This window comes from Chiloscyllium plagiosum, unplaced genomic scaffold (assembly GCF_037043375.1).
Source record: "Chiloscyllium plagiosum isolate Xiang-an unplaced genomic scaffold, Cpla_swu_hap1 HiC_scaffold_4, whole genome shotgun sequence".
In the NCBI taxonomy this organism is placed as follows: domain Eukaryota; kingdom Metazoa; phylum Chordata; class Chondrichthyes; order Orectolobiformes; family Hemiscylliidae; genus Chiloscyllium; species Chiloscyllium plagiosum.
This window is the reverse complement of record NW_028270142.1, coordinates 81,887,781-81,907,086: the sequence shown is the minus strand read 5'-3', so window position 1 is coordinate 81,907,086 and position 19,306 is coordinate 81,887,781. Positions and strand designations below refer to the sequence as shown.

General features: G+C 48.0%; 1 long non-coding RNA gene across 1 annotated transcript in view; it reads right to left on the bottom strand.

The window, feature by feature from the left end:
- Positions 1-337: 337 nt before the first annotated feature.
- The window catches only part of LOC148150175 (uncharacterized), a 36,047-nt gene continuing 17,078 nt past the window's right edge, over positions 338-19,306 (bottom strand). The window contains exons 4-5 of the long non-coding RNA XR_015756846.1: positions 8,285-8,407; positions 338-1,545 (exon numbers count right to left, since the gene is read on the bottom strand). This is a non-coding gene — a long non-coding RNA (uncharacterized LOC148150175). The remainder of the gene's footprint in view (positions 1,546-8,284; positions 8,408-19,306) is intronic.

The following is a 19,306-nucleotide window of genomic DNA, read 5'->3' as shown; positions in this document are numbered from 1 at the left end:
GCTTGTCCAGTGCCCCATAACTGGGTGAGATTCTGAGGATTCCCAGGAGGCACAGGTGCCAGTGCCTTGAAGCACTTTCACTTCAACTCGAGTACTGAATTGGCCCCTTTGCATGAGAGGACTGGGAACCTGTGGATCGCTCCAGTGCTGGGGTCCGAACCAAATAGGGTCTGGGTAAGAGTCGGGGCTTAAGTAGTCCTACATAGAGACTCATTCTAAGAGAATAACTAAAGCAGGGAAAAGGTCCAGTGAACTCTCGCGCGGTATTCGAGTAAAACCCGTGAGAAGGGATTGCTGTCTTTACAGTGTTTAAGAGACAGCAAGCTTCTGGGTGGTTTTAGACTTGGAACCACCACTGGCTGAGTTGGACTTGCCAAAGATGTACCGGGTACGTGGTTTCTCGGTTTATGAAAACCAAGGCATTGAGGTGGTGAGAACGTTCAGAGGTAAAAGCAAGTCAAAGGGAAAAGTTAACAGTACTGCACGAGAGAGAGAGAGCTGAACACTTTTCTAGTAAAGCTGAAAATGGGCTCCAGCAAGAGCAAACAAAAAGTGGGCCCACAGACGACTTGGAATGGCCAACCAAAAATACAATACATGTTAAACAATCACAGCCCAGTGTCAGTAAGGCAGTTAGAATTGTGGATCAAGGAATGTAGTTTTCGGGAGGGAGGAAATTTTAATAAAAGGCAGTTGGAAATATTGAGGTTACGGTTGGAGGAGAGAGAGAAGGAGAAATGGAAGAGAAAAATAGAACCTGGAAATTGGAGTGCTTATAACATGTGGAAGGCTGAGTCTGATATCAGGGAAAGGAATTCTCAAGTAAAAGATAGATCAAATACACATGCAAACACTAGCGCACATGCAGATGAGTGCGGAAATCAATCTAACAAAGCTGTACAGTGTCTTAAGTCTGTTCCAGATCCTGACCTTGATGACTGCCGTCTGAGACCTACAGTCCCCCTACGAGACCCGCCTGGCGAAGGTTCCACGTCAGCGGCTGCAGCCTCAGGGTCTGCTGGATCACCAATAGCATATCGTACCCGCAACCAATTGAAGCAATAAGCCCAAAATGAGGATGGCCACTCTAAGACGGAAAGGTATTCAGGGCCTGCTCGTGATCTCTCCACGATGGACGATGAGTCAGACAGCAAGAGTACTGACGTATGATCATCTAACCAGGTAGTTCTGCAAGCACCAATGGTTGAGGTTGCAGGTCCAGAAGGGTGCCCAGTGCTGGTCTACCGACCATGGACCATGAAGGATCTGGAAAGTGCCTATGGGCAGTTGCCTGACCCATGCGAGTTTGGAGGTAAAAAGTTTGCTGAAGAAGGGACAAAGTTCTGTGTTGAGTTCCGTTCCATGTCACATGAGATGAGATGTCTCCTGGGACGAAAACTGGGTGCCAATATCACCAAGTATAAATGGCCAGCTGTAAACATCCATCAACCAACTCACAAGCGGAAGAGAAGGGAGACTTTAATGCTTTTGTTGCAGCGCTTGCAACTGCCTGGAGGGAGGCATTCCCAGTGCGAATGGACATGACTAAAATCACAATGTGTAAAAAACAAGAAGGTGAGACAGTGTCCCAGCACCTTACGTGCCTTACTGAAGTCCATAACGCCCATAATGGACTGAGACCACCCGAGGACATAACAGCGGCAGAGATCATGCCGTATGAAGCACACTTGAGGAATAGCTTCATCAATGGAATAAAGGATGAAATAAAGAAAAAGGTAAAAGACACATGTATTACCTGGGACACAGGAAAGCTGAATTTGATAGAACAACATGCGATACATGCTGAAATATTGCTGGCCCAAGAGAAGAATAAGCAGAAACCAAAGATGAAACAGCAGGCACATAAAGCTTAGCTTACTCTGATGCAGATGGTCGTCCAGCCGTTGGAGGGAGGTGGTGCAGGAAGAGAGAGAGGCAGAGGTGGAGGTCACAGAAGAGGAAGAGGTCATGGAAGAGGCGCTGGCAGAGGTAGATATGGCGGGTGCTTTGTTTGTGGAGCAATGGACTACTGGGTGAGACAGTGCCCGCACAGACAGCCTCAATCGACCCTGGAGGCTGGGCAGCAGGGTGATTGACAGGGGAAGGCTGAGGTTGAGGTGAGCAGACCACAAGGTACAGGTAAGCTTCTTTCCCTTATGCTTGGCAACAAAGACTCGCTTATGCTAATCTCTTCTACTAACCTTACGGACACTGAAACAAGTCCCACCCCCATGTTGAGCACTGAGATTGCGAAGTGTGGACAATGTGTTCAATATAACAATGATACGTACAAGTTGATGCCCACCTCTATGTTATATGTGCAAGGTACACCAGTTACCTTTTTGGTAGATACAGGGGCAATATATTCAGTCCTTAAATTAAGCCGGTTCAGACAATCAATGCAAATAAAGATAAGCGGAAGGTTCCTGAACACAATGGGTGCATCAGGAGTCATGGTACGAGAGAGATTTTCCGCACCCCTATTGGAAATATTCCAATTCTCATTCTTGTTATCGGAATTGTGTTCTTTAAATCTGATGGATCGGGATCTCATAGGGAGACCGGGCTTGGACTTGCTCAGTACCCCGATGGGCTTGCAGGTAATTCAAAGGAAAGATTTACCCATGCAGGCTGTAAAATATACAACTCACGACCCATGATGTATGTCTATGAATGGCAATTAAGCCAGACAGCGATAAGTTCAGTGAACGATTCACTCGCCCTGCAAGCAAATAACCACGTTAATCCTATTAACATCGATTTTCTTGCTGGGGATATGCTGCACTGCACAGCACACATACACCGCAGTGGCCCTGATGAATCATACGGGAAGGATTGATCCAGGAGATTGGTTAAACCAGATCGGTTCGTAATGTTTTATTGGAATGATCACAGATGTGCAGTCAGTGTGAACTTATCTAAAGTATCTGTAATGGCAAGCAGACACTGTCTTTTTGATGTAGAAGACTCTTTTCCTCACTGGCAAGGGCGTCCAGCGACAGGTGGCAGGATTTGGGACCATTGGTGCTAAAGGCACAAAGAACGAAAGGTTGGGTCTTCAGGGATGATGTGGGTATCTGGTTCAATGCAGATATGCGGACATATAGGAAGAAACTAAATTGGCTAACTCAGGCAGCTAGGACAGTCCAGGTAACCCCCGTTAGCCCTGAAGAGCCTAGGAGGGTAGCCTGGCGTTTCCCTAAGAGAGAAGAACCCAAGATTAAAAACGGTCCATACTGGGCTGTGGGCAAAAGGCAAGCATGATGTGGGACTCATATGAGACTGTGAACCCATAAGAATAACCCCAAAGTCTGAGTATCGTCCTTCCAAAGCACAATACCCGTTAAAACCCGAGGCCATAGAAGGAATTACTCCAGTCTTTGAATCCCTCCTAAAGGCTGGAGTGATAATCCCCTGTGAAAACTCACCGGTGAGAACCCCCATTTTTCCGGTCAAAAAGGCAAACATTCCAGGTCAACCAGAGGAATGGAGGTTTGTACAAGACCTGCAGGCAGTTAATAACGTTGTTGTCCCGCATGCCCCAAATGTTCCCAACCCCGAAACTATTTTAGCTCAAATTCTACCGGACAGTAAATGGTTCTCTGTTGTGGATTTAGCAAATGCCTTCTTTAGTGTACGGTACACCCAGATAGTCAATTCTGGTTCACTTTTTCATTCAAAGGGGAATCATATACCTTCACGCAACTTTGTCAAGGTTACTGTGAGTCCCCCACCACATATAATGAGGCTCTACACAGGAATCTGGAGACTCTTGTTTTAACCCTGGGGTTAGTGCTTCTGCAGTATGTAGATGATTGCTTAATAGCGGTACCAACAGAGGAACAATGTGAGAAGGATACCCTTGCATTGCTCTGCCATCTGGCGAGGAAAGGGCACAAAGCCAGTCTTGCAAAGCTACAATTTGTGTAACAACAGGTGAAATTCTTAGGTCACTTAATATCTGAACAAGGCAAGGCCATTGGTCAGGACAGAGTTCAAGCAATCCAGCAAATTTCAAAGCCTCACATGAAGAAACAATTGTTATCCTTTTTGGGCAAGTGCTCCTACTGTAGAATGTTTATCCCACATTACGCAACCCTTGAGGCACCCCTAAGTGACATAGCCCATGGTAAAGAGTTGCAGAACCAGAGTCCATTGCAGTGGACCCCAGAGGCTGAGAATGCCTTTGTTGAATTGAAAAAGGTGCTCCAAGCTACACCTACGCTGGGGGATTCCAAATCCAAACTAGTCTTTTGTACAAACAGTGGATGAGAAGCGTGGCTGCGTGACATCTGTGCTGTTGCAGGATCATGGGGGAAAATTGACACCAGGAGCTTATTTTTCGGCTAAACTAGACCCCATAGCGGCAGGATTGCCTAAATGCCTGCGAGCCATGGCTGCAGCTGAAAAGGCTGTTGTAGCGTCCAGGGATATAATCGGCTATGGTGAATTAACCCTACTGGTCCCACATGCAGTATCCTTACTGCTTTCCGAGCAAAAAAACAGCACACATGTCGGCAGCATGTTAGCTGAGGTACAATACTGTGCTATCGGAGATGCCTAACATTAAAATAAAGCGATGTAACTTCCTTAACCCTCCTAGCCTTCTCCCCACAGAAGGAGATGGAGAACCACATGATTATGCCGCTGTAACTAATGAAATTTGCAGCCCTAGACCAGACTTGTCGGATTCGCCACTTCAAAATCCGGATATGGAGGTTTTTGTGGATGGGTCAGCATTCAGGAGCAAGGAGACAGGCCAGAATTGTGTTGGATATGCTGTAGCAACTACCCACGAGGTAGTCAAAGCAGGATCACTCCCTTCTCATCTGTCAGCACAAGCAGCGGAGCTGATTGCCTTGACTGAGCAATGTAAATTGGCCAAGGGAAAGACAGTGAATATTTACATCAATAGCAGATATGCTTTCGGGGTTGTACATGATTTTGGAACCCTGTGGAAACACAGGGCTTCTTCATCTCTACCGGAAAGCCCATCATACACCGTGGCCTGATTTCTGACCTCCTGGAAACAGTCTTGTTGCCTAAATTAATCGCTGTGTGTAAATGCGAAGCCCACACGAAAAATAATGATTTTATTTCCCAAGGCAATGCAAGGGCAGACTCAGCAGCAAAAACAGCAGCCCAGCAGCCAATAAGGGAGCAGATTGACATGTGTATGACAAAAATTTGTACCCCAATAGCAGACGTACGGGAGTTACAGTCGCAGGCCACAGCGAACGATAAGCGTGAGTGGACAAAAGCAGGGTGTAGGGTGAGGGAAGGGGTATGGTGTGGCCCCAATGGTAAACCCTGTCTACCATGATCATTATTTCCATTCTATGCCAAACTGACACATGGTAACGACCATGTGTCAAAAGGGGGGATGTATGACAGTATTTCAGCACACTGGTACGCTAAGGGATTTACTCATTACTCCCAGAAATATTGTGAACGATGTGTTATCTGTGCCACTAATAATGTGGGGAGGAGAATACAGATGAGTCAGGCAACACACCCCAACCCCAAAGACCCTTTGAACATTTACAGATGGATTTTATTGAACTAACACCCAGAGAAGGGAAGAGGTATTTTCTGGCAACAGTTGATGTGATTTCCAAATGGGTGGAAGCATTCCCCACGTCTAAACAGGATGCCAGTGCAGTAGTCAAGGCTTTGCTAACTGAAATAATTCCAAGAATGGGCATCCCTGGAAGGCTTAGTAGTGACAATGGGACACCGTTTGTCAATAATGCTCTACAGCAGATCAGAGATTATTTGGGATAAACATGAGACAAGGCTGTGCCTACCACCCAGCGAGCGGTTGGGCAGTGGAAAGAGAAAATGCTACCTTAAAAAATAAATGACAAAATGTTGTGAGGAACTAGGGGTGACATGGACAAAGGCACTTCCGATAGTGCGAATGTATATGAGATCTAGGAGAAGAGGAAAAGCTAATCTTGGCCTGTTTGAGATTTTGTTTGGTAGGCCACCCAATACAGGAATTGGCCCAAGGCCTAAGGTAAGACAGATAACAGGCCACTGTCAGGATGAGATGTTGTGTTACTGTACAAAACTCATACACTTTTGTCCCAAATACAGAATCAAGCAGCACTACCCCAACCAGCAGAATGGAAGCTGCACAATCTATAATCTGGAGACTGGATAGTGGTGAAAGACTTCAGGAGGAAAAACTGGAAGGCGAAGAGGTGGCTGGGACCATTTCAAGTGCTCCTTACAACACAGGCAGCTGTTAAGATCGCCGAAAGAGCCACATGGATACGTGCCAGCCATTGCAAATGTGTAGCTGGGCCTGAGGAAACATCAGACAACACTGGAACCAATTAAGTGCAAGTAGTTGTTAGAAGTCTCATACGAATATGGGGCTGCCCCAGCTCACACTGTTAGCACGTGCCCTGGTAGGACTATTCATAAGGGCAGGGGCATCTGGGATACAGCCACAGATGGTAATCTTAACGGAGGGTGCTAAGGGGACCTTCACATGTGACCCATGGCCATTTAGAAACCAGGATGACTATAAATGGGATTATAAATATTTATGCAGGGATCCTTGTGGTGCCAGTGACTAGCACTTAGTAGTAGCCACCACTGACATGGGAAATAGATATTCTATGATCAAGGTGGCAGGGCACAGGTGGTAATATCCAAGACTCAGAAGAGCGATGAGGGAGTCTGGTGGTGTGGAATAAATAGACCCTTCTCCAACATCTATAGACAGGTACAGAAGGCGCTACAGAAGATAAAACCACTGGGGCATGGCAACCAGCCAAACCAGGTAATGGACCTAACCCCAAGCAAGGCAGAGGGCATTATTGTCATGCCTGAACCCGAAGGGCCAAGGCTCGAGCGCAAGTCTAACTCGGTAGTGGAATTGGCCCTTCAGGAGCTAAATGGTGTAAATGCTACTCCAGTAGGTTAGGAAGTGCGAAGGGCCATTGCTAGATGTGAAGGGAATAGAGCATGTACTTTGGACATAATACAACACTGGAGATTAGACGTTGACTACCCTTGTTCGATATGCTTGCACACAGCCCAAAGGTGAATTGCCGAACCAATCACAGAAAGCCTGGCGAGAAATGTTAGCTGTCTGCTTCCACAGGCGGTGACTATCCTGACCCTGATAGGGGGAGTAATTAAGGCAAATCTTGCGCCACCACCCGAACTTAAGGCTAACTGCAATCTCAAGGCTGACACGCTCCCGACCACAGCCTTCCACCTAGTGGAAGGGGAGAAACGTGCATTTGCACCAATCAGGTGAGACTCCATTTGGGGATCTCCCAGTGTACTACGATGCTGTACTTGAACAATGACTCTTGCAAATGGTACAATCATAAACATTGCTTGTTCCTTTATCAATAATCAGACCATGATGGCGGGTATAATATTGACTTGTGGGGAGAAAGGGTGCCACCACCTTCCCCTGGGATGGAAGGGGTGCTGCTACTCTGTGATACTGTCCACTGGCACAACAGTGTTTGTCCTGAAGGCCAGTAATGGACTACACCAGGAGTGAGCATTGAGTGGTCTACTCTCTTGGGAGCAGGGCCAACGGTAGGAATAAACAAGATTAGTGGCCTCGCATTACTGTTAGCAAATGAGACGGAGGAAGGTCCAGCACTCATAACACTGAGATAACGGCAGTTAGGGAAGCAGAGATACAAAATCAATTAGTACTAGACATACTGACGGACGAGAGAGGGGCGTCTGCAAAATGTTAGGTACCTCATGCTGTTATAATATTCCTGCAGAGTCACAAAATATCACTGGTGTAATAAATCATATGAAGGCAGTGATATGACCACCTCCCCCAGGAGATGACTCATCTCCCTTTGGGTAGGATGGGGGTATTGGATCCTACACATTCTATTAGTTGTAGGACTGGTCTTACTCATAATGCTTTGTATAGGACCCTGCTTGTGTACCTGCCTATGCTGCTTGCTTGTGAGTGCAGTAGGATACCAAATGGTAAAATTATCAGTGGCCCTACAGCAAGACAATCCGATTGCATGGACCCCACTCTACCGCGACGTTGACGAGTGTGACGTGTGAAGATCGGCTGTGTACAGGGCACACCAGGGCAAGTGACAATACCACCACAAAGCTGTGTTACAGCTAGGTGGTGTCTGAGGAAAGGTCTGGTATTCCCTAAGTATTTTTTGATGTATAGCTATCTGACTCTGTATTTTTTTTTGGTTGTTGGCCTTGTTGTCATAAAGTGACAAAAAGGGGGAAAATGTAATGGAAAGTTAACAAAATTAACACTTACTGTGAAATCTGAAAGGGAATGCTTTGCTAAATTTAATGCTTTGCCGAATCTTGCAGTCAAGAAGACAGCTTGGCTTTGCTGAACTTTCAACTTGATCTTGCGAGCAGTCGAATTCAGCAAAAGCTAAGGGAAACATAAAGACAGTAAGCAATTATATCCACGGCAAGGGAATGAGAAAGTAAGCTGTTTCTGAGCTCTTGTCCTTGAGCGTGTGATAAGAATAGTACAAAAAGAATGTGTGAAGTTTGTTCAGGGCCCTTACACATGGCGCCTTTGCCAAGAGTATTGGTCCCCTGCATGCAGAGGTTAAAAAATAAAGCTTTTTTTTGCTCTTGCTAGCATCTGAGTCGAGTCAATTTAATTTCCATGACAACAACAACACAAAGATGAAACAACTTTAAACAATGTTGATACACAGCAAGGTAACAAACTGAATGTACTACAAGAAGAACAGAATCCAAGTTATCATCTTCCACCAGAGAAATTGAAGACATCAGCTCCAGTTGATAGATCAGCAAAGTATTTGAGTGGTGATATGACAGCCTAATGATGGAAAAGTGTCCGATCGTGAGGAAGAAACTCTTTGTGTTAAACCAGTTGTATGTTTAAATTTAAGCATAATGTTTTGAATAGCAAATACAAGCCTGGCTAAATCTTCAACTCCTCTGGACAACCCGCACCAACCAACCCAACCGCCCCGTGGCTGAACACTTTAACTCCCCCTCCCACTCCGCCAAGGACATGCAGGTCCTTGGCCTCCTCCATCGCCAGACCATGGTAACACGACGTCTGGAGGAAGAGCGCCTCATCTTCCACCTAGGAACCCTCCAAACACAAGGGATGAATGCAGATTTTTCCAGCTTCCTCATTTCTCTTCCCCCCACCTTATCTCAGTCCAAACCCTCGGATTCAGCACCGCCTTCTTGACCTGCAATCTTCTTCCCGACCACTCCGCCCCCACCCCCATTCCGGCCTATCACACTCACCTTAACCTCCTTCCACCTATCGCATTCCCAACGTCCTTCCCCCAAGTCCCTCCTCCCTACCTTTTATCTTAGCCTGCTTGGCACACCCTCCTCATTCCTAAATCTTCAGGCAGGGGAGAAAGTGAGGACTGCAGATGTTGGAGATCAGAGCTGAAAACGTGTTGCTGGAAAAGCGCAGCAGGTCAGGCAGCATCCAAGGAACAGGAGAATTGACGTTTCGGGCATAAGCCCTTCTTCAGGAATGAGGAACGTGTGTCCAGCAGGCTAAGATAAAAGGTGGGAAGGAGGGACTTGGGGGAGGGGTATTGGAAATGCGATAGGTGGAAGGAGGTCAAGGTGAGGGTGATAGGCCGGAGTGGGGTGGGGGCGGAGAGGTCAGGAAGAAGATTGCAGCTTAGGAAGGCGGTGCTGAGTTCGAGGGATTTGACTGAGACAAGGTGGGGGGAGGGGAAATGAGGAAACTGGAGAAATCTGAGTTCATCCTTTGTGGTTGGAGGGTTCCCCAGCTTCCCACACCTGATCAGCTCCTGGGGATTTATCCACTTTTATGCATTTCAAGACATCCAGCACTTCCTCCTCTGTAATGCAGACATTTTTCAAGATGTTACCATCTATTTCCCTACATTCTATATCTTCCATGTCCTTCTCCACAGTAAACACTGATGCAAAATACTGGTTCGGTATTTCCCCCATTTCCTGCAGCTCCAGACAAAGGCCGCCTTGCTGATCTTTGTGGGGCCCTATTCTCTCCCTAGTTACCCTTTTATCCTTAATGTATTTGTAAAAACCCTTTGGGTTCTCCTTAATTCTATTTGCCAAAGCTATCTCATGTCCCATTTTTGCCCTCCTGATTTCCCTCTTAAGTATATTCTTACTGCCTTTATACTCTTCTAAGGATTCACTCAATCTATACCTGACATATGCTTCCTTTTTCTTAACCAAGTTTTCAATTTTTCTAGTCGTCCAGCATTCCATATACCTACCAGCTTTTCCTTTCATCCTAACAGGAATATACTGTCTCTGGACTCTCGTTATCTCATTTCTGAAGGCTTCCCATTTTCCAGCCGTCCCTTTACCTGTGAACATCTGCCCCTAATCAGCTTTTGAAAGTTCTTGCCTAATACTGTCAAAACTAGCCTTTCTCAAATTTAGAACTTTACCTTTTGGATCCTGTCTATCCTCTTCCATCGCTATTTTAAAACTAATAGAATTATAGTTACTGGTCCCAAGCGCTCCCCCACTGATAAGTCACTCACCTGCCCTGCCTTATTTCCCAAGGGTAGGTCAGGTTTTGCACCTTCTCTCGTAGGTACATCAACATACTGAATCAGAAAATTTTCTTGTACACACTTAATAGATTCCTCTCCACCGAAACCCTTAACAATATGGCAGTACCAGTCTATGTTTGGAAAGTTAAAATCCTCTACTTTATAACCACCCAATTATTCTTACAGACAACTGAGATCTCCTTCCAAATTTGTTTCTCAATTTCCTGCTGACTATTAAGGGGCCTATAATACAATCCCATTAAGTTGATAATCCCTCTCTTATTTCTCAGTTCCACCCAAATAACTTCCCTGGATGTAATTCCGGGAATATCCTCCCTCAGTACTGCTGTATTGCTATCTCTTATCAAAAACACCACTCCCCCTCCTCTCTTGCCTCCCTATCTATCCTTCCTGTAGCATTTGTATCCTGGAACATTAAGCTGCCAGTCCTGTCCATCCCTGAGCCACATTTCTGTAATTGCTATGATAACCCAGTCCCATGTTCCTAACCATGCCCTGAGTTCATCTGCCTTCCCTGTTAGGCCCCTTGCATTGAAATAAATACAGTTTAATTTATCAGTCCTACCTTGTTCTCTGCTTTATTCCTGCCTGCCCTGACTGTTTGACTTGCTCCTTTTCTCAACTGTACCAGTCTCAATTGATCGCTTTCCTCACGATCTCACAGGGTCCCACTCCTCACACCCCCATCCACCTTATTCATTTAAATCTTCCCAACAGCTCTCGTAAATACCCCTGCCAGTGTATTAGTCCCCTTCCAATTCAGGTGCAATCAATCCTTCCTGTACAGGTCACTTCTACCCCAGAAGAGATCCCAATGATTCAAAAATGTGAATGCTTCTCCCATACACCAGCTTCTCATCCACACATTCACCTGCTCTATCCTCCTATTCTTACCCTCACTAGCTTGAACCACCAGATATTACTACTCTCGAGGACCTCCTTTTTTAATTTTCTGCCTAACTCTCTATATTCTCCCTTCAGAATCTCATTCTTTTCCCTTCCTATGTCGTTGGTTCCAATGTGTACAATGGCCTCCTGCTGGGCCCTCTCCCCTTTGAGAATATTCTACACCTTCTCTGAGACATCCTTGATCATGGCACCAGGGAAACAACACACCATTCTGATTTTTCGCTGCTGGCCACAGAAACATCTGTCTGTGCCTATCCTGACACAATTGATTTCTTGGAACCCGAAATACCCCTCAATGCATTAGAGCCAGTGTCAATACCAGAATCCTGGCTGCTTGTGCTACATTCCCCTGAGAATCCATCACCTCCTACTTTTTCCAAAACAGCATACCTGTTTCAAATGGGGATAGCTACAGAAGACTCCTGCACTATCTGCCCATCTCTCTTACCTTTCCTAGAGTTAACCCATCTATGTGACTGTATCTGCAACTTTTCTCTCTTCCAATAACTGCCATCCATCACATCCCCTTGGTCTTGTAAATTCCTCATTGCCTCAAACAGTTGCATCAATTGATCCATTCGATCTGGTAGGATTCACAACCAAGGGCATTTATTGCAGATATAATCCTCAGTAACATGTAAACTCTCCCTAAAATCCGATAAGAAGAACATATCACTTACTAAGGGCTATTTTTGCTTCTTCCAATCCACAGACCCAGAAAATAGCACTGTCATATTCCTCCTCAAACACTGTTCCCGGCTAACTTTATACTTATGGCTTATATTTTAAAGTTTAATCAACAGACATAACTCACTAAAACATATAATCAAGAAAGAACCCACTCTACTCACTATTGTAGATTTACAGCAAGGCTATACTTAAAACTATTCATTTATCTGTTTTCTGTTGTGACCTCTCCCAAACAGATTCCCCCAAGATCAGTTGTGAATTTCACTGTTGTTAATTTTCCTCGATGCACTTCGATGTCCAGCAATACATGAATTCAAAAGCATAGGCAGTAACTGCACAGGTTCACTGCTGTGTCAATTAGCAGTGTACATTTCTTTGTCTCTCTCTCTCCTGCACTGATTGACCATATGCTGCCTTTCTCTATCCCTCTCCCTTTTAAAGGTGCCATTGTTTAGACTTTTCTTTTTCTCTAAAGTTCCAGAACAATGCAGTAGCATATAAAACAGTAATTGCTGCTTCTGAAATTTGAGGAAATCCAACACCTCAACTGTCTCAAAAAAAGAGCAGCCTGTTACAGCCAGAAATTTTTCCCATCCTCCATCTTGGATTACCCAGAATCCTTTCATAGTAATGTTTCTGTCATAATCTTCTGGATTATGATTTAAGGTCATAAGGTCAGACATTGAGAAAAAAAATTGTACGGTTGCTCAGTGGTTAGCACTGCTGCCTCACAGTGCCAGGGACCCGGGTTCAATTCCCGCCTCCGCAAATGTCTGTATGGAGTTTGCACATTCTCCCCGTGTCTGCGTGGGTTTCCTCCAGGTGCTCCAGTTTCCTCCCACAGTCCAAAATTGTGCAGATTAGGTGAATTGGCAATGCTAAATTGCCCGTAGGGATAGGTGCACTAGTCAGGGAGGGTTGCTCTTCGGAGGGTTGGTGTGGACTTGTTGGGCCAAAGGGCCTGTTTTCAGACTGTAGGGAATCTTAAAAAAAACAAATTGAATACACTGATTCATCAGCCATACTGATTGATGTTAAAATCAGGAAATTGAAAGGAAACAACTGGAAACGGAAAATATATAACGAAAATGGGGTAATAAGGTGAAAGGAGAAAGTGAGGTCTGCAGATGCTGGAGATCAGAGCTGGAAATGTGTTGCTGGAAAAGCGCAGCAGGTCAGGCAGCATCCAGGGAACAGGAGAATCGACGTTTCAGGCATAAGCCCTTCTTCAGGAATGGGGAAAGTTTGTCCAGCAGGCTAAGATAAAAGGTAGGGAGGAGGGACTAGGGGGAGGGGCGTCGGAAATGTGATAGGTGGAAGGATGTCAAGGTGAGGGTGATAGGTCAGACTGGGGTGGGGGCGGAGAGGTCGGGAAGAAGATTGCAGGTTAGGAAGGCGGTGCTGAATTCGATGGATTTGACTGAGACAGGGTGGGGGGAGGGGAAATGAGGAAACTGGTGAAATCCGAGTTCATCCCTTGTGGTTGGAGGGTTCCTAGGCGGAAGACGAGGCGTTCTTCCTCCAACCGTCGTTTTGTTGTGGTCTGACGATGGAGGAGTCCAAAGACCTGCATATCCTTGGTGGAGTGGGAGGGGGAATTGAAATGTTGAGCTACAGGGTGGTTGGGTTGGTTGGTCCGGGTGTCCCAGAGGTGTTCTCTGAACCGCTCCGCAAGTAGCCGGCCTGTCTCCCCAATATAGAGGAGGCCACATCGGGTGCAGAGGATGCAATAGATGATGTGTGTGGAGGTGCAGGTGAATCTGTGGCGGATATGGAAGTTTCCTTTGGGGCCTTGGAGGGAGGTGAGGGGGGAGGTGTGGGCGCAAGTCTTGCACATCCTGCGGTTGCAGGGGAAGGTGCCGGGAGTGGAGGTTGGGTTGGTGGGGGGTGTGGATCTGACGAGGGAGTCACGGAGGGAGTGGTCTTTACGGAATGCTGATAGGGGAGGGGAGGGAAATATATCCTTGGTGGTGGGGTCCGTTTGGAGGTAGTGGAAATGACGGCGGATGATGCGCTGTACGTGGAGATTGGTCGGGTGGTAGGTGAGGACCAGTGGGGTTCTGTCCTGGTGGTGGTTGGAGGGGTGGGGCTCAAGGGCGGAGGATCGGGAAGTGGAAGAGATGCGGTGGAGGGCAGCTTCGACCACGTCGGGGGGGGAAATTGCGGTCCTTGAAGAAGGAGGCCATCAGGGTTGTGCGTTTTTGGAACTGGTCCTCCTGGGAGCAGATGCGGCGGAGTCGAAGGAATTGGGAGAATGGGATGGCGTTTTTACAGTGGGCAGGATGGGAGGAGGTGTACTCCAGGTAGCTGTGACAGTCGGTTGGTTTGTAGTAGATGTCCGTGTTGATTTGGTCGCCTGAGATAGAAATAGAAAGGTCGAGGAAGGGGAGGGAGGAATCTGAGACTGTCCAGGTGAATTTGAGGTCGGGGTGGAAGGTGTTGGTGAAGTGGATGAACTGTTCAACCTCCTCGTGGGAGCACGAGGCGGCGCCGATACAGTCATCGATGTAGCGGAGGAAAAGGTGGGGGGTGGGGCCAGTGTAGTTGCGGAAGATGGATTGTTCCACATATCCTACGAAGAGGCAGGCATAGCTGGGGCCCATGCGGGTGCCCATGGCTACTCTTTTCGTTTGGAGGAAGTGGGAGGATTGGAAAGATAAGTTGTTCAGGGTGAGGACCAGTTCAGTCAGTCAAAGGAGGGTGTCAGTGGAAGGGTACTGGTCAGTACGGCGGGAAAGAAAGAAGCGGAGGGCTTTGAGTCCTTCGTGATGGGGAATGGAGGTGTACAGGGACTGGATGTCCATGGTGAAAATAAGGCGTTGGGGACCGGGGAAGCGAAAATCATGGAGCAGGTGGAGGGCATGGGTGGTGTCCCGAACGTAGGTGGGGAGTTCTTGGACTAAGGGGGACAGGACGGTGTCAAGGTATGCGGAGATGAGTTCGGTGGGGCAGGAGCAGGCGGAGACAATGGGTCGGCCGGGGCAGTCAGGTTTGTGGATTTTGGGCAGGAGGTAGAAGCGGGAGGTGCGGGGTTGTGGGACTATGAGGTTGGAGGCGGTGGATGGGAGATCTCCCGAGGTGATGAGGTTATGGACGGTCTGGGAGATGATGGTTTGGTGGTGGGGGGTGGGGTCATGGTCAAGGGGGCAGTAGGAGGAGGTATCTGCGAGCTGGCGTTTGGCCTCAGCGGTGTAGAGGTCGGTGCGCCAAACTACTACCGCGCCTCCCTTGTCTGCTGGTTTGATAGTGAGGTTGGGGTTGCAACGGAGTGAGTGGAGGGCTGCGTGTTCTGAGGGTGAGAGGTTGGAGTGGGTGAGAGGTGTGGGGGAGTTCAGGTGTCGGTTAATATCGCGGCGGCAGTTGGCTATGAAGAGGTCGAGGGCAGGTAGGAGGCCAGCACGGGGTGTCCAGGTGGATGGGGTGTGTTGGAGGTGGGAGAAGGGGTCGTCAGAGGGTGGGCGAGAGTCTTGGTTAAAGAAGTAGGCGCGGAGGCGAAGGCGGCGGAAGAATTGTTCGATGTCATGCCGCGTGTTGAACTCATTAATCCGGGAGCATAGGGGAATGAAGGTGAGGCCTCTGCTGAGGACTGATCTTTCATCCTCAGAGAGGGGTAGGTCTGGAGGGATAGTGAAAATACGGCAGGGCTGGGAGCTAGGACCTGGTGCGGGGCTGGAGCTGGGTGTGAGGGCGGGGTTAGGTCTGGGGGCGGGAACGGGGATCGGCGTGGGGGCGGGGTTGGGCGTGGTGATGGCGATAGGCAAAGGGGCGGGGTTAGACGTGGTGACGGAAATAGGCGTGGAGGCGGGGTTAGGCATGCAGTCGGAAATTGGCGAAGGGGCGGAGTTAGGCGTGGTGACGGAACTCGCCGGGGAGGCGGGGTTAGGCGTGGAGATCGGCGTGGGGGCAGAGACACATGCGGCGTTGTGGGCGTGTAGTTTAGTGATGTCACTGGGGGCGGAAGTGGCTGCGGCGACCGCAGAGACAGAGTTATTCCCCATAGCCGCGGAGGTCGCGAATCTACCGGCGATTGTCTTCATGGCGATCGCGGAGGCGGTTGTTTGGTTGGCGATCGCGGAGGCGGTTGTTTGGGCGGCGATCACGGAGGCTGCGAGGTCGGTGGGGGCGGAGGTGACGTCATCGTCGTCATCGGCGGCAGCTATTGCCGCGGGCGCTGTAGCGGCCACGTGTGTAATGGCGCCAGACTGATTTTGGAGGCCGATGGAAGATTCTGGAACAGTTGAGGAATCCGGAGTGTGGGGGTAAGTACATGAAAGTTTTTGGTACTTACTGTCTTTGATTTCCGATATGGCCAGGAAGAACTGTTTGTTTAGTTTATGGATCCTTCTGTGGATGAAGAACAGTAGAGGTCCTTTGCAGGTCTGTGAGAGAGTTGTCCTGAGCTGGGGTAGGTCGAGTTGCAGGGAATGTAGGTAGCGACGCATGGCTGCAAGCGTGGAGCGGAGGATCCCGAGGGAGGTCTGTTGCTGGAGGCTTCGGATTTGTTGTAGGTACTGCTTGTCCTGGTTGGGTCCAAGTTTTGTTGGTCGGAACGTAGTCCGGAGTCCGTGCGGGATAAGTCGGTTCCGTAGGCAGGTGCTGAGGAAGGAGATGTGGCTGTGGTAGCGAGTCTGCTTGAGAATGTGGCTGAAGAGCTTCTGTGCAGAGGAGATGACCTGGGGGGTGCAGTGAGAGAGGGACTCACTGAAATCTTTGTAGAGGGAGGAAGAGAGCTTCTTCAAGGAAGGCATCCTTGTAAGAGGATTCGCAGTAGGTTGAAATCTTTGAGGAGAAAGTGAGGTCTGCAGATGCTGGAGATCAGAGCTGGAAATGTGTTGCTGGAAAAGCGCAGCAGGTCAGGCAGCATCCAGGGAACAGGAGAATCGACGTTTCAGGCATAAGCCCTTCTTCAGGAATGGGGAAGGTTTGTCCAGCAGGCTAAGATAAAAGGCAGGGAGGAGAGACTAGGGGGAGGGGCGTCGGAAATGTGATAGGTGGAAAGAGGTCAAGGTGAGGGTGATAGGTCAGACTGGGGTGGGGGCGGAGAGGTCGGGAAGAAGATTGCAGGTTAGGAAGGCGGTGCTGAATTTGATGGATTTGACTGAGACAGGGTGGGGGGAGGGGAAATGAGGAAACTGGTGAAATCCGAGTTCATCCCTTGTGGTTGGAGGGTTCCTAGCCGGAAGATGAGGCGTTCTTCCTCCAACCGTCGTTTTGTTGTGGTCTGACGATGGAGGAGTCCAAAGACCTGCATATCCTTGGTGGAGTGGGAGGGGAAATTGAAATGTTGAGCTACAGGGTGATTGGGTTGGTTGGTCCGGGTGTCCCAGAGGTGTTCTCTGAAACGCTCCGCAAGTAGCCGGCCTGTCTCCCCAATATAGAGGAGGCCACATCGGGTGCAGAGGATGCAATAGATGATATGTGTGGAGGTGCAGGTGAATCTGTGGCGGATATGGAAGTTTCCTTTGGGGCCTTGGAGGGAGGTGAGGGGGGAGGTGTGGGCGCAAGTCTTGCACCTCCTGCGGTTGCAGGGGAAGGTGCCGGGAGTGGAGGTTGGGTTGGTGGGGGGTGTGGATCTGACGAGGGAGTCATGGAGGGAGTGGTCTTTACGGAATGCTGATAGGGGAGGGGAGGGAAATATATCCTTGGTGGTGGGGTCTGTTTGGAGGTAGCGGAAATGACGGCGGATGATGCGCTGTACATGGAGATTGGTGGGGTGGTAGGTGAGGACCAGTGGGGTTCTGTCCTGGTGGCGGTTGGAGGGGCGGGGTTCACGGGCAGAGGAGCGGGAAGTGGAAGAGATGCGGTGGAGGGCATCGTCGACCACGTCGGGGGGGAAATTGCGGTCCTTGAAGAAGGAGGCCATCTGGGTTGTGCGTTTTTGGAACTGGTCCTCCTGGGAGCAGATGTGGCGGAGTCGAAGGAATTGGAAGAATGGGATGGCGTTTTTACAGGGGGCAGGATGGGAGGAGGTGTAGTCCAGGTAGCTGTGGGAGTCGGTCGGTTTGTAGTAGATGTCCGTGTTGATTCGGTCGCCTGAGATAGAAATAGAAAGGTCGAGGAAGGGGAGGGAGGAATCTGAGACTGTCCAGGTGAATTTGAGGTCGGGGTGGAAGGTGAGAGGTTTGTTGAGAAAGGAAAGTACACAGACTGTATATTTTGGAACTAATAATCTTGAAACTGGTGAACTTTTATCTTAGCTGTAAATGTGTTGCTGGAAAAGCACAGCAGGTCAGGCAGCATCCAGGTCAGGCAGCAGGCATATGCCCGAAACGTCGATTCTTCTGTTCCTTGGATGCTGCCTGACCTGCTGCGCTTTTCCAGCAACACATTTTCAGCTCTGATCTCCAGCATCTGCAGACCTCACTTTCTCCTCGAACTTTTATCTTATTCTAGTATGTTGAAGTTTACAGGACATCTATTAATCTTTGCTTGACTTTCCTATACTTACAAGCTATTATATTCATTCCGACTTTGACATAGACTGGTACAGGACTGGTTCAGCATTACAAGCATGTTCTAAATCCCAATTTGCTTATGAGCAAAGGGAGATACACTCTACACAGGGACAGCAGAGAGCAGACGTAAGTAGTTCATTTTTGGATTGACAAGTTGTGATGAGTGGAATGTCACAGTGCCAAAGCTTAAATTCTTTACAATTTATCACAATGAATCAATTGAATCCATGTTTACTAAATATGGTGATGACACGGATTGAGAGGAAAATATGTTGTGAAGTGGACTGAAGGTCTGCAAAGGAATGAAAATACGTTAGTTGTGTGGTTACAACTTTGGCAGATAGTGCACAATAAAGGAAAAGGTGAACTTGTCAACTTTAACAATAAGTGTAGGAAAGCAGCACATTATTTAAATGGAGAAAAATTGTAGAATTCTGAGCTACAGATAGATCTTCTGTAGAACAATCACAAATAAATTAGTATGCAGGTGCAGCAAATGGTTAAGAAAGCTGAAACTTTGATGTTTATTGCAAGTGGAATGGAATGTAAAAGTAGACATATGTTAACTGTTTCTCTCTCCACTGATGCTGCCAAAAATATTGAATTTTCCAGCACTCTTTTCTTACTTAAAATCTCCATCATTACAGCATATAGTTTTTCTTATAAAAGTATGGATGTTTTCCTGCAGTTATC